This window comes from Salminus brasiliensis, chromosome 2 (genome assembly GCF_030463535.1).
Source record: "Salminus brasiliensis chromosome 2, fSalBra1.hap2, whole genome shotgun sequence".
Lineage (NCBI taxonomy): Eukaryota > Metazoa > Chordata > Actinopteri > Characiformes > Bryconidae > Salminus > Salminus brasiliensis.
This window is the reverse complement of record NC_132879.1, coordinates 7,860,779-7,874,209: the sequence shown is the minus strand read 5'-3', so window position 1 is coordinate 7,874,209 and position 13,431 is coordinate 7,860,779. Positions and strand designations below refer to the sequence as shown.

General features: G+C 37.8%; 1 protein-coding gene across 1 annotated transcript in view; it reads left to right on the top strand.

Annotated features, from left to right (window-relative positions):
* Positions 1 to 1,101: 1,101 nt before the first annotated feature.
* fhl3b (four and a half LIM domains 3b) overlaps positions 1,102 to 13,431 on the top strand; it is a 35,203-nt gene continuing 22,873 nt past the window's right edge. Inside the window, exon 1 of the mRNA XM_072674277.1 lies at positions 1,102 to 1,233. The gene's annotated coding sequence lies outside the window, so the exon portion shown is untranslated. The remainder of the gene's footprint in view (positions 1,234 to 13,431) is intronic.

Sequence of the window (13,431 nt, the reverse complement as noted above, 5' to 3'; positions counted from 1 at the left end):
TGTATACTAGGATATAGTATACTATAATAATGTTTTCCACTATATTAATAACAATAAATAATAAATAAATTAAACAAAAAAATTCAAATAAGCCTTGAATTTCATACTGAATATGCTTTAATACTGCTGATCCTTTCACCAAAAAAAGGAGTTATGAGGACTGGCACCCGACTGGTCACCTGGCTAAGAAAAGGTCCCTGTGGAGCCCTGTATGCAGCCCAAGAGAACTGCTGGTATTATAAGGCTCACATTTTGTGGTACAGATGGAGCTATAGGACTGCCCAAGTATCAAAAGTTCAGCCAGAGAGCTTATAAATGAGGAGAGCCGCTACTGGTTGAAATATGAATGGGAGTTCTCGTAACGCTCACCATGGCATCTGGAATGCCAGGAATTTGTGTCAGCTTTGCCTTTTCAATTGTTGTCAACAGGTCAATGGAGTGATACAGATTTAGTGGAAAAATAAATATCACAAATATCAGCACGGTTAGACCTCTCCTCATCCAATCAGATTGGGAGGTCGGAACTAACTGTTGTTTAATATTAGTTATTGTATAGTATTAATTTTAATTATTTTATTGTATTAGATATAACTGCATTTATATATTAATTATAACTGTATTCTAGTATTAGTTATTGTGTAGTAATTATGACTGCATTTACATATTAATTATATTATTGTATTAGTTATTTTATAGTTGTTATTATTGTCTTTCTATAGTAGTTATTATTGTATTAAAATATTAGTTATTGTAAATTATTAGTTTGTAGTATTAGTTCTTACTGTATTTATATATATATATATAGTATTAATTGTATATTTATTAATGTATAGTGTATTAATGTATTAATTATAGCTGTATTAGTGTATTAGTGATGGTATTGGGTTGGTTCGGACTGTATCGCTGTTTTACTGTATTAGTTACTCAGTGTTACTGAATGTATTGCAGCTCGTTTAGGGCATAATTAAGTAGCCGGGTGAGGTTAAGTGAAGACAGGGGTGAAGTGTGTGAGATACAGTGACAGATACAGTGGCTGTTGCAGAGGCGGAGCCATGTGACTCACAGTATCACCCGGTTCACACACACTCACACTCACTCACTCACTCGCTCTCACACACGCGGTTGGCTCTGCTTCTGCTCCTCCAGTCTGCTGGTCTGCCTCAGTCTCCCTCAGTTGACTCGCCATCTGGCTACAGAAGAGCTCTGAGCATCAGCAGGACCTCCGAGGACACGGTAAGACCCTCCAGACTCTACAATAGAAACTCTGAAATAGAAATAACTGAAATGGCTGCTAACAGTAAATACAAGTATAACAGAGGTATAAACAGACATACACAGGAACGTGTGTGTGAACATACAGTATATGAGGACAGACACACACACACACACACACTGTGATATATTGTGTATTACAGTATCATATGAACCTTTGTTCAGTGATACAGCACAGCAGTATGGATTATGGTGATGATGATGATGATGATGATGATACACTGTGTGTTGTGTGTAATAGGTTATAGAGGTATAGTGTACTGTGGTATAGTGTACAGTTATTAGCCACATGTCTTCCAGCTAATCCACTTTCTGAAACCAAACCTGTGAAGAGTAGCCAACTAGCCAAATAACTTTAGTAGAAGAACAAGGCTTATTGAGTAAGTTGTGGAACCGCAGTGGGGCTTCTTGGTCCATCCAGCCTTTCTCAGCACTGACGTTACTCTCTATTCGCCTCTTGTTGGTCAAAATTCAAAAGATGGGCCTGTTTAATTAGGCCTAGTCTTAGACTACATTTTCCTTTCAATGAATAATGTTGTATAGTCCAAGACTAGACTTAATCTTTGTCTAGGAAACCGGCCCTTAATTAGAGCAGAGCAGAGCCCCACAACAGAAATGACAACACAATGAATTAACTATGAACTAAATATTAATAGTTAAAATGAACTGAGATAAACAAACAGTAGCTGCATCTTTACTAATATACAGTATTGAGTACACTCTTCTCAAGGCATGACAACACTACAAAAACCATCTGGATGCTTAAATGGTTCTTTATATGGAAGGCATTTTGCATTTCATACAAAGAAAAAGGGGTTTACTATCATTATGAGTTAAAGACTCCCTTTCGAGTACTATATAGAAGCCTTTAACTGCATGGCTGTAGTGGCCACTCTCACGTCGAATCCAAACATGCCCCATTGGGGCTCAATTAGTTGTGTATAGTCAATCCTAATTTGTAAGATTGGTGATTACACTACAGATTCATTCAACTATTACTCTCAGACTGTACAATCCAGACATACTGCAGATACATACTGGATTCAGATCGTTCTACAAGTATTGCTGTCACACCATACAGTCTACACACACTGCAGATTCATCCTGAATTAAAATCACTACACAATTATTACTGCCAGACCACACAATCTAGACACACTGCAAATTCATACTGGATTAAAATCTCTCCACAACTACCCCTCTCAGACTGTACAATCCAGACATACTGCAGATACATACTGGATTCAAATCATTCTACAAATACTGCTTTCAGACCATACGGTCTACACACACTGCAGATTCATCCTGAATAAAAATCACTACACACTTATTACCGCCAGACCACACATTCCACATGCAGACCATATAATCTACATTGCTGTCACACCACACAATCTACACACACTGTAGATTCATACTGGATTAAAATGTCTTCACAATTATCATTCTCAGATTGTACAATCTAGACACACAAAATACTGTATATTCATACTAGATTACAATCCCTCCACAATTATCACTCTCAGATTGTACAATGTAGACACACTGCAAACTCATACTGGATTAAAATCTCCCAACAAGTATCACTCTCAGACTGTACAATCCATATAGTCTATACAAACCATACGGTCTACACACACTGTGCATTCCTCCTGAATTAAAATCACTACACACTTATTACCGCCAGACCACACATTCCACACACAGACCATATAATCATTCTCAGATTGTACATTCTAGACACACAAAATACTGTAGATTCATGCTGGATTAAAATTTCTCCACAATTATTAGTCATGTCATACAATCTCTACACACTGTAGATTCATACTGGAGTAAAATAACTCCACAGTTAGTACTGCCAGACAATACAACTTCCACACACTGTAGATTCATACTGGAGCAAAATCACAGATGTCATCAGTAACCATTTAAATCAATGTTCTTCAGTTCCGGTCCTGAAGAACCCTGGTCTAAATGATAGAACCTCTGTAGTCTAGAAAGACACAAGGAACCCTATTTCTGAAGTGCACCTGTGCTGTGCTCCTGAGGATCAGCTGAGGAGCTGTTTCTGAGTGTACAGCCTAAAGTCTATGAGATATAAACCCAGTACCCAGCCTGAACAGTGCTTAGCGTGCCAGATGCTCTGTAACCCAGCCTGAGGAGTGTGTGGGGGACATTCCCCCTAAGGGTCGGCTCACAGAAGAAGCAGGAAAAGCGAGTTATTTTTGTCTAGGCGGTTTGCTCTCTGCTAGCCCGGGACGGAATTCGTGTGACTTCCTTTCTTCTCTTTCTCCTTATTTTCCCTCTCCCCCCTCTCCTCTCTCTCTCTCTCTCTCTCTCTCTCTCTCTTATTCAGCCATATTGCTTATTCTAAACTGCCCCTAACCAAATTGACCCTTTTTTTGCTGCCCTCCAATGAAAATCAAGTGTGTGTGTGTGTGGTCACTTTTTGATTGTAGATGCTATGCTATGCTTTGGCAACTGTGGCAAGAGCAACTTGTAGATCACATGATGACATTTTAGGATTGCTGTGGTCTGATTTTGGCCTGAACTGGCTGACCGGCTGATTTCTAATAGTTCTGAGATCTTTTAAAACCCCTTTACCGACTCATCTACATCTACCACCTTCAGAGAGCTCTGTGGATCTGGCCATGGTGATCTTCACCACTTACGTCAACAGTCAAGAGCAAACCAGACTAACGGTCTGAAGACAGGCTCCTCCAGAATCCAGGTCTGTTGTACAGAAAGGCTGTTCAAACTGGATGAGGAGGTTGTGTGAGCGACTCTGATCTAGTTAAGGATTATATCAGTGGTTCAGGCTGACCGTAGAGCGCTGGCTGTGATTAGGCTCTAGAAGAAGGGGTTAAGGCCTTACGGTCCACGCACTGCAATGCTGTGATGAACCTACAGGTCAAGGGAAAGTGGTGCCACTAATGTCTGATCATTAAATCATCAGTCAACATCAACACCACACTACACCACCACTCTTACCACGCTCTTGCTCCAGTAAACTCACTCCAGCTCCAAGTGCTGACCATATTTTATCCTCTTCTGATCTGGCAACTTAACAAAAGAGGCTTGAAGCTTTTCTAGAGTGACTGTTGTGATTTTGCTGGTATGCTACTTCATTACAGTTACCATTACATAACTGGTATAATATTATAATGTTATTATAATTAAATAGCATAGAATATTTTGACAGTCACTGTAATGTCATGTAATTAATGACATAGCTATTTACATAGTCAATTAGTTTTGCATTAGATTTACTTTAGATTTCAACTAAATGCTTTGTAATAACATCTGGGTTATTATTCATTATCTAATAATAAACAAATGTAGGTTTCAAAGTTATTCAGCATTTATTAAAACATTAAGATTGCTTTATAACACACATATAAGCCTTCACAATTTTCCAAAATGACTAACAAGGCATAAATACTAAATATAAAAAGTTTTGCAACACTAAATCTAATCTAATCTAACCCATCATCATTAATGTCCTCCATCTGAGTGTAGTTTATTAGCCCTCCTTTACCAGTTGTTTAGGAGTGTCTGTCTGTGATGGACTAATATCTACTGTATTAATGCCTTAAGTGACCAAACAAGCTTCTAAATGAAGTAAGAACATCAGCCATAACATTAACACCTCTGGCAGGTGAAGTTGATTATCTTCATATACAGTGGCATTCGGCCAAGGGTGAAAATATTGGGAAGCGAAGGATCAGACAGTTATTGAATATGAAATATTAAAATCAGGAAAAATAAGCAAATTGTGATTGCTAGACAACTGGGTCAGAACATCTTCAAAACATCATGCATCATGTCTTGTGGTACCTCCCAAAAGTGCTCCAAGAAAGGACAACAGGTGAACTGATGACAGGGCCATGGGCACTCAAGGCTTATTGATGTGGTTCACTGAGGTGCCACCTCACAACTTACAAGACTTCAAGGATCTGCTGCTAACGTCTTGGTGCCAGATACAACAGGGCACCTTCAGAGGTCATGTGGAGTTCTGTTGTGATCTGTTGTGGTGGCAGAAGAGGGAGCTACTCAATATTAGGCATTAGGCAGGTGGTGATAATCTTATGGCTGATTGGTGAATGTAAATGAACTGAGCTATTCTCACTTTAGATTAGGAGCTGCAAACTTTCAATGGATGTCAATGTAAAAAGATTTCACTCCAAGTCATTTTGGAGCATTTTTATTGGTCCGTTCATCATGACATATTAAAACAAAGTACAGAACAGCAAAGTATGTCTAAAAGTGAAAAGTGGAGATACAGGGATTGTGTGAGAGCAATTAGATGCAGTTAATAATGAATACATTCCTGATTAGTTAAAAATAAATATGATTAGTTCATTATGTAGGTAATTACATAAAAGAAAACAGACGAGGCTCCCCTCTAAGCATTGGCCCTGTGCCCTTTTGTAGGAAGAGAACCCCAGCAAACATGCAAGACTGAATACACATCAGTAACCTCTCATTAATGTCAAATCACCTCTTCTATGTAGAACCACTGTATCAGCAGTTGCTGATAATTCAGTTTGTACACTGTTAAAAGATTCTTAAGGAGCTTTTGGAGGTTCTTCAGTTTGGAATTGTGGAGTAACCTCCTAAGGAGCTATAAGAGACCTTCAAGCAACTATTATCTTCTAAAAACTATTTTTATTAAGGTTCCTTTAGGTTCCTCAGGAGGCTCCTTCACAGTTTCAAATGATAGAAACCCCAAAAAGTTCCTCAAGGATATTGTATTTTTAACCATGTAGACGCTGAATAAATCATAACAGATACTGAATAATTCATAGCAGATACTGAGTAATGTATAGTAGATACTAGAATGTATAATAGGCACTGAATAATGCATAGCAGATACTGAATAATTCATAGTAGAAACTGAGTAATCCATAGTGGCTACTGAATAAATCACAAAACTGAAACTGAAAAAATGTTTGTAGATACCAAATAAATCATAGTGGAAAATGAAGAATTTATAGTGGACACTGCATATTTGTTTGTAAATGCCAACAATAAATCATAGTAAACACTGAATACCAAATAATTGTTTGTAGATAACAAATAAATCATCCTAGACACTGAATAATTCATAGTGGTATAATGTATAATGTATAGTAGTAAGGCAAATGTATAATAGAAACGAAATACTTCCTAGTGCATACTGATTCATTCATAGTACACACTGAATACTGAATAATTGTTTGTAGATAACAGAAAAAAGTATAGTAGATACTGAATATTCATAGTACATACTGAAAAGAGGTATAGTAGATGCTGAATATTCATAGTAGATACTGAAAGGTATACTAGATATTAATTATCCATTGTAGATACTTAAAAAGTATAGTAGATACTGAATATTCATAGTAGATACTAGAAAAGTATACTAGATACTAAATATCCATTGTAGATACTAAAAAAGTATAGTACAGTAGATACTGAATATTCATAGTAGATAAATCATCTATTTTAGGTACAATCACTGATGTGGACTGGATGGAAAGTTTGCAATTTGCACCGTTCACATAGTTTCTCGCCTTCCTTCAATAAAATATGAGCCAGAAATAATTGCAATGTAAGGGGCAGCATTTTTCACTAGAGTAAAGGACACCAGAGTTAACTGACCTCAGATCAGCTCAGCTCTATTTGGCTCACAGAGGTCACTGAGTGGAGTCTTGTGATCTGTTTCACTCAGTCTGCTGTTTCTAACTGGCCTTAAAGGGAAGATCTAACCTCTACATTCTTACAACGCAGCAGTGGAACAGTCTTGACTGAAGACAGATGAGTTTTAATGCAGCTAGTAAACGACAGAACGCACCGCCTTTAATCTTTTCATGCAATATAAACATATTATTAAACAAATTTTCCGCTCCAGCCTCCAGTTCTGTTTACTCACTGTGTCCACAGAGCTTTCTGGAAAGAATCTGGACTACGTGTACACAATTGAGGGGTATAGTCGTGTGGGAAGCCACTGATCAATAAATTATGAGCTGCAACTGTACTGCCTGGCCTCTTTATCAGAAACCTCTCTCCTGTAGCTTCACTTTGCTGCTGTTCAGTTGGATACTGCATGATTATCATTGGATGGTGGACCCACTCTCAACCAGTGAAAATGGCATCATATGTAGGGGTTTCTAATAAAGTGGCCAGGTGCTTTGAGCGATGCCATAGTAGAACCGCTTTTGGTTCCATGGAACCATTTTTTTTGACTAGAGATGTGAGAGTGTTGAACGTTTTGAAGGTCTCTAAGGAACTACATCTCTTGATGTAGGTGCTTCACTCTCAGAAGATCTCTATTACAAACCTGGGGCCTCCGTTCACCAATGTCTTCCTTACAAAGTTTTCTTACATTTGTTTGTAAGTAAAGTCTAAAGACAGCTCTTCATCAGATTTCTGAACTGTTCACAGCTCTGCTCCTATAATGATGGAACCCACTGTCCTCGTAAACTGAACAAATCCCAAATAAGAAAGCATTGGTTCTATTGCATCGCTCAAATAACCCTTAGAAGCACCTTCATTTTTAAAAGTGTACATAAACTGCATCTTGGATTTGAACTTTATAGCCACCTCCTGCTCTATTTATAGGCTGTACACAAACATGGTCTGCCCAATTCCAAATGCACAACCATCTGAAGGCTGGGAGGGCTTCTTTAATTGCTGCAGTCTACATTCAGACAGCTGGATCAGCCCTGTTACACAACATCACAGTGTACACCATTTACAGCCTCCCCTGTTCTGGCTTTGGGAGCTGCCTAGCTCAAGACAAACACCAGACAGCACCGGAGGATAAAAGTCAAAGTTAAAGTTGGGGCGTCAGAGACTTCAAGCTAAAGTTACACTTGCTGTTTTCAGAGAAACGGGAACATGTGTTTTGAAACAGCAATAAACTCCCTAAACAATATGGGCCAGTTTCCCAGACAGAGACAGAAAGCATAGAACCAAAAAATCCAGTAGGGGTTTACTACTGGCTCTGTAATGTAGTCTAAGGGTCTGCACACATTAGTTTAATAGTAGTTACTGAATAATTCATAGTGGATACCGAATAAATGTTTGTAGGTAAAGAATAATGCATCATTGACACAGAATGATTCATAGTGGATACTGAATACGTGTTTGTAGATACCAAATAAATTACAGAAGAAACTGCATCATTCATAGTGGACACGGAATAATCCATAGTAGATTGCCACATTGTTTGTAAATAACAAATAAATCATAGTACATACTGAATAATTCATAGTGGATACTGAATAATGTTTTGTAAATACCAAATGAATCATGGTATTGAAAAATGTACAACAGATATGGACAAATATATAATAGAAATAATAATTTATAGTAGATACTGGATCATTTATAGTAGATACTGGATAATTTATAGTAGATACAGGATATTTTATAGTAGATACTGGATAATTTATAGTAGATACTGAATAATTCGTAGTGGATACTGGATAATTTATAGTAGATACAGGATATTTTATAGTAGATACTGAATAATTCATAGTAGATACTGAATAATTCATAGTAGATACTGGGTAATTTATAGTAGATACTGGATATTTTATAGTAGATACTGAATAATTCATAGTAGATACTGGATAATACATAGTAGATACTGGATAATACATAGTAGTTACTGAATAATTTATAGTGGATATTGAATAATTCATAGTACATACAGAATAAATGTTAGTAGATAGAGAATAAATCATAGTACATGCTGAATACTTCAAAGTGGATATTGAATAATTGTCTGTAGATACCAAAAAAGAAGTAGAAAATGTAAAACAATCATCCATTTAAGTTACTGATAATTCATAGTGAATACTGAATAATTAATGAGAGATACTGAACCATTTATGGTGCAAAATGAATCAATCATATTAGTATTAAATAATTCAGCATAGATAAAGAATAATTCAGAGTACAGAATACAGAATATTTTATAATAGATACTAAACAATTTATTGCATACTGGATAATTCATATTTCAAACTGAATTATTAATCGTAAATACAAAATAATGTATATGTTACTGAATAATTTTTAGGTGGTATAATGCCTAGTAGGTAATTAATAACTCATGAAAGATACTGAATAAATTATAGTGATTACTGAATCATTTTTACTGAACAATTCATTGTAAATATTGAATAATTCATAGTGGATATTTTATACCTGATTGCAGATACTAAATAATTACTATTAGATACTTTTATAGTAATTGAGAATGTAATTTTTTAATAGTGTAATGTTCATGATTGGATAATATCACGTTGTTCAAGTCATTACTGCCTAATGTAACTGAAAGACAAAGTCGTGTTCATATAAAATAGTTTATTTATGTGTATTCAGAAGTTATATTTTTACTGTGGTATTAAATCACTCCTCTCAAAATACTATAATAATTCGACTAATAGCTGAAATAAGAAGCATGCAGTTTATGGGGTTATAGTGACACTATGTCCCACAAGCTGGAATTCTGACAAGCTCTTCCATCCCCCATTCCTCCTCCATCTTTCCATCTAAGAGCATGATGTCACTTTTGCGCGCAGCACCCTGAGAGCTAGTTTCCAAGTTCTGCGAGAGGCTTTTGGCACCAGGGGGGAATAGTTTCCACTCGTGTCCCGCAAACACGTCGTTAGTGAGCTTGAACAGGGTGGTGTGAACAAGGCAGTCGGGGGCAATGAGCACATAGCTTTATGCTGAGTACAGTAATTGGCGAATTGAGAGGAATCTTTCTTAGTAATCGACATGAGCGTCGGCCCCAATCTCTCTCTGTTTTTTGTAGGGGTGGAATGTGCCGTTTTTAGAGCAGAAAGGCTGGGGGTGGAGAAAGAATGCATTTGTTTGGTTCTTTATTTAAAGCATCTTTAGAAGCGCGTGATCCTACACCGCAGCTTTCCTGACCACAGCTACATTCCTGCACTAACTGCTAGCTGACGGGAAGACAGGGAAGGCCTGTGTGGAGAAAGCTTTAGGACAACCACACACACACACACACTCACACACATACTGATGTCCTGTATGTGTCATATACACTTCATATCTAAACGGATTAGGATACCCTGTCTAATGTGTGAATACACCTCCATTAAAAGGTGCTCCATTGCTGACACTGGTGTTAATCTTGTAAAGTCTTCATAGAAAAGCACTGACCAACAGAACGGGACGTCCCGTATGTACTGTCCCCCTTGTATCATCACCACAGCTCTGGCCCGTTAATAACTAAAGACTCCACAAGAGGTCCTGTGTTGGTAAAGTCCTGTAAGTTGTGAGGTGGGGCCTCTACGGATGCATCAAAAAGGTCTTTGGTGCCCATGACCCTGTCACTGGTTTATTGGTTGTCTTTCCTTGGAGCACTTGGTAGGTACTGACCACTTTTTGTAGGTACGTAGGTACCAGAAAACCCCCACGAGACGTGCCTGATGTTTTGGAGATGTTCTGACCCAGTCATCTAGAATCACAATTTGGTCACAATTAAGTGTCTCAGATGTTTGTCTATTTGTACTGTTTTTTTGTTTTTTTAAATAAACAAATATGTAATAATAATAATAATAATAATAATAATAATAATACTATGCATGTAACAATTATGCATTCCAAATATATTACCTACTTATGAAAATATTAATCTATATATGTCTGTAAAGCAGTGGAATTTTGATTGTTATCACATATGTATTTTCTTTAGATGAATTAAATTCAAAAACATATGTAATACAATAATAATATTAATATTAATAATAATACATTCCATTAAGGATCCAACAATAAAGAGTTCTACTTTTTCAGCTGAAACAGTGGAAACGGGGGAGCTTTAGTAAAAAGGAGCATTGTGTTGGTCCTGTAGGTGAGAACAGTTTTTCTCTGGATTTACTACAAAGTCAGGACATTCTTGTACTAAAATGGACCAAAACAAACAAAGACACACTCACACGCAACTGTGTATGTGTGTATTATCCACGCACCATTAGAATCCAGTCATTTCAGTTCATGTGCCAGGAGTAACAATGTGAGAAGGCTTTTATTGATAGAAAACAGAGCCTGAGCACTGGTCGGGCGCGTTGGTGCCTTCATTCCCTCTCTTATTTTAGCTGTGTTGTTTTGTAAACATCAGCAGGCGGCTATAAGGAGTTCTGGAACGGGAGGACGCATTGTTCTTCTCCATAAAACAGCCTGTGTGAGGTCTGAATAAAGAACCTCACTGAATACTCACACTCACACAAACAAACACACACTCGCTTACAGCAATAGTTCAGGGGAGTTGTTGTTCCCCAGTCTTAAATGTAGCTGATTTAGTTAAGACATGTTTGGTGTTTGAATTTTTGGAGATACGAGGCCACCAGAAGCTTATTATCAATTAGCATTGTGCAACCTGTATGCCTAAATCATCACACACACAAAGCCTTGATTTTAGGGTTTTTGACCCTTTTATAAGTCAAAAATAGACACATTTACATTATATTGCACCACATCACAAAGCGACAGAAGAGCAGACATCTCAAAGACTGACACTGGTCTGTAATTTTGTACATTTGTAAAGAAAACAGTAGGTCTAACAGTACTTGTAGACACCAAATATACCAGCCTGCAAAAACTCCTTTGGGGAAGGCAGCACCAAGCAATACTGTCATTACTTTGACCCTACAGGCAGGGGTAGTGTGTTATTTTCAGTTTGCCACAGAGCTGCAGGACGCCTAAACTGAACTGATGCACGATAAATGAGAGTTCGCCTGTAAATACTGACACGTTTGAGGACATTGAGACACTTCACCCACACTTGGGCATGTTACTATGCTACTTCATCTCATATTGTGATGAGATTGCTGCTACTTTTTCAAATGTCTCTGCTTTCCCACTTTTCCTATTTATGTCTACCCCTCTTATATTCTATATTTATTATTATTATTTAATTTATTTATTTAATAATTGCTCTTTGGGTGTAACTGGGACCTTGAGATCTCAGTTTTGTTCCACCCCATGTACCACATGTGATTCCAATGACAATAAAGTCTGCTTGAATCTTTGGATCCTTGAATCCCACCCACAGAGAACACTGGTCTACTGGCCTCCCGAGAAAACAAGAGACCAATCCGAGTGTTTTCTGTGTCACTCTCTCTCTCTCTCACGTCTGTCACAGATGTACAGATTTCCCGTTTCTGGAATATGGTATGTCTACATTTGTGGGGGTCGTGGATTGGCTATCAATATGGAGGTTCACACTCATACTGGTTGACTGGTTGGCAGAAACATGTTACTTACTTAATCCCGAGCTCATGCGCAGCTTTTCTGCAAAAATCCACAAACGAGAGCCTAAGGCGGCTATAAAGTCAAACGGGAACAAAGTCAAACCAAAAAACACTGAAACTGAAATTCACCATCTGTCAGACGCCTTCCTGCATCATCGGCTCTCCATTCAATTTGGCACAGGCGGTGATCCCAGCGTAAAAGCATCAGCAATGATGTTTGACTTTGGGCCTAAGCCTGTAGTTCATCCAAAAATCCAGCCAAAGCTCACGGACATGCCAGTGTAATGACTCCAAAAGTGCATTAGTAGATGATTCACAGGCAGTGGAGTATTGCACGATTGCAGGCCCTAGAAAGAGATCACATGAGAGATTGAGGGAGTGAGACCATTTGGAATTGAAATAAATCTTTATAATGGTGATCTTAATCATAATGGTAATCTTTATTATCAACGCTGAGCTCACAGACGTGGGGTTGAATGAGAACATCTGTTAGTGGAACTTGGTTTTAAGGTTTGTAAGGAGTGAACTGAGCCTGAATCTGAATGCAGCTCGCATGCATTTCGCACCGAAAACAGTGGCAGTATTCAGATGGATGACTTATTTTGCTCTTGGGTTGGGTTTAACACATCATTAAACATCAGAGCTGCATGGTTTCTGTGGAAAGCTGCAGTTCTTGGACTATGTGGGGTGTGACCAGAACACTGCCACCCTTCCTGTATTTTGATTTGCTTCTGTAAACTGGCCTGGATTAAAAGAATGACCTCCATACATCAACCATGCGTGCCAACGTAACCAATGCTGGAAGAAAAAAAAAAAGCTAGTGGGAACCTGTTTGCATGATCTCATCTGTGTGTTGCCTGTACTAGCTTTCACTGGCTGGTGC